Here is a 3,323-nt window from a genome sequence, read left to right on the forward strand (position 1 = left end):
CACCCTTTTTATCCGTATGCAAATGGGCTGGTAGCAACTCGATCCCTGTCCCCTGGCACAGGATTAAATCAGAATAACTAACGTTGGTCCGATTCAATTTCTTCACATCGATTGTTGTAGATTAGAATTAGCGTCAGTGTCTGTTACGTACAGATATACACACATACACACATTTGGATCACAGGCTTTGTAGTGACAAGCTTATCCAAACAAAAAACAAAAAAAATATGAGTGAAGAATTTGAGAATTGAAGAGGGCATTGTGGTAATTACAAAATTACAATTACACGTATATCTTGTAAAAAGTGACCAGTAGATTCTACATACACACATACATACACACATTTGGATCACGGGCTTTGTAGTAAGCTTATCCAAACAAAAACAAAAAAAAAAGAGTGAAGAATACGAGAAGTGATGAGGGCATTGCGGTAATTACAATTACATGGATATCTTGTAAAAAGTGACCAGCATATTCTACATACATACATACATACATACATACATACATAAATAGATCATGAAATCAACTCAAGAAGGCGAGTGAAACACAAGACTTGGAACAAGTACTTTCGTATTTTATTCTATATTTCCAAGTCCCTGATTTCCCTCGCCTTCTTACGTTGATTTTATGATATTCTTAACCACGCGGATTTCGTGCTACGTACATACATACATACATACATACATACATACATACATACATACATACATACATACATTACTTTGTCAGATCAAATGTTTTGAGACATTTTCATACGGGCATTTTGTATGAGATATTTTCCATCACAGATAATGTTCTATATTCAAAATCCCTAGCATTTTAACATAATAATGATCTATAATGTTTCCTGGCGCGTCGTCTGTGTAAGGAATGTGGTACAATTCATGTTCCATACGAGTAAAATATTTTTTAATTTATTCATTTACTTGTCTGGAAAAGATTGTCACCCTTCCAACAATGTATGATAGCGTGTTATAAAGATGATGATAAAATGTTATTAAAAATTCTCTAAAAATCCTTAAGCTTTATGAAGACTGCTGCCCTCAACATCGTGTGTTTTAGCCATGTGCCAATATTGACACTCAAGAAAAGTCTTAAATCCGCACTCAATTAACAAAATGTTATCACGCATCCCCTTTAATATACATTTACCTAGCCATGCCAAGAGAATGCAAGAATGCACGAGGACATTAGCGTAAAAGAGTATGCATTAGTGCCAAAGGAGCGTCCTTTGCTGAAGGCGCCGAATATTTATGTGTGTGCGCGCGCGCGCGTCTGTTCGATTGTTTTAAAGGAGCCTCTCAAGATATCAGCTCCAAAGTCATGAATACGCAAGTAGCTTAACGTCCTGTGAAAGAGAAAGTGTCATTCCCGTTGCAATTCTTGGGTTCCCTGGCAGAGAGAGAGAGAGAGAGAGAGAGAGAGATGGATAAACAGACACACATAAATAGAGACAGAAAAGAGACAGACAGACAGAAAGGGAGACAGACAAACAGAAAGCGAAACAGACAGAAAAAAAGAGAGACATACAGACAGACAGACAGTTTGACAGACAGACATGCAGAACTAGAGACAGCCAGACAGGCAGAAACGAGATAGGTAGATAGAGAGATTGACAGACAGAAAATCTAGACAGACAGACAGACAGTAAAAGAGAGACAAACCGACAGAGAGAGAGAGAGAGAGAGAGAGAGAGAGAGAGAGAGAGAGTTTGACAGACAGACATACAAAAATAGAGACAGACAGACAGAAAAGACATAGATAGACAGAGAGATTGACAGACAGGCAGACAGAAAGAGAGAGATAGACAGATAGACAGACATACAGAAATAGAGACAGGCAGACAGAAAAGACATAGACAGACAGACAGAAAGAGTGACGCAAGCAGAAAGAGAGAGGCAGACAGATTGACAGAGAGAGAGAGAGAGAGAGAGAGAGGGTTATTTTTATTTATAGACTTCTTCCCTGCCATAGGTATATTACTATACTATATTCATCGATCACTAGTTGTTCGTTGTTCTTTGCCTTCTGTTTTTCCAAGAACAGAACGAGAATTAAAGGAAATTTGGCTGTTTATTCATATTTACCGATCCTCTTTTCCATTACTTTGAAATTAACATCCCATATTTACTTTCGTAAACCAACAGTATTTCAAAAAACAGGATTTGCTTTTAATGCTGATAATCTAAGAATAATATTTTATATAATATCCCGTCATTTTCAAAAAAGCAGGATTTGCATTCAGTTACATAAACTAAGAATAATATTTGATATAATGTCCCGTCATTTTTTCTGCTTATTCTTTTTATTATCATCTTTGCATCAATACAAAAGCCAAAAAACTTGACTGCTGTTATTCAAAAGAGAAAATGAAGTGTTCTGCCCCCCGCCCCCCCCCTCCAAAAAAAATATATAGTGAACTAAATTATTATGTAAAATAAACAAGCAAAGATTTTGAAACATCTGAACGGTGTTCTTCATCAGTGTCAACGTTGACAACTATGTTCGGGAGTCTTGTTTGTTTATTTTACATAGCAATGTAGTTTACTATATAATTGTGGATTCTCATTCCACATATTATTTTTCACGAGATTGTGAATTTCTTTGTGATGACACCCATTATTTTGAAGTTATATCGTAGATTAAAATAATGAAATCAAAATCAATCGTTCTCCGCAGGCGAAACTGAAACAAATTGAAATACCTCAAAGCTAAAAAAAAAAAAAAAAAAGATGCGCGCTGCTATTGCATCCGGTTCCATTGCAGAATGCTTTTTCTTTTGTGCTTCCTCTGGCATTCTTTAGTATGTGATGTGACGTCAAAGTTGTGCAATCACAGTACAATGGAAGCTTTTGTGTTTACTGTTATGGGGGGAAAGTGCTGGAAACAAACTTTCTTTGTGATGAAAAGTCGCTTGCATAGGATCGGAATTCTTTTGGTGCATGTATATACTGTTCCGGGCCTCTCTCTCTCTCTCTCTCTCTCTCTCTCACACACACACACACACAATGGATATGAAATACAGGATCTCCATAAAGTCCCAGTACCATTACAAGTATTTATTGCTCAGAACGGTACTGGGACACCCTGTAGATTTTTTTTTTCAATAAATCACTATTAGCAGCAACATTTTCTGGGTTAATGATTATTTCAACAACAACCGTACAACAACTACTACTGTGCATGTATATGTGTTTGTGCATACATATATGAATATTGATATAATATGTAGAGGATGTGTGTAAATGTTACATGTATAGTATATGATAATAATCCTAAGTGCCCCCACCCCACCGCCCCTAATGAAAGATTTCAAGAGC

This window comes from Macrobrachium nipponense, chromosome 7 (genome assembly GCF_015104395.2).
Source record: "Macrobrachium nipponense isolate FS-2020 chromosome 7, ASM1510439v2, whole genome shotgun sequence".
Lineage (NCBI taxonomy): Eukaryota > Metazoa > Arthropoda > Malacostraca > Decapoda > Palaemonidae > Macrobrachium > Macrobrachium nipponense.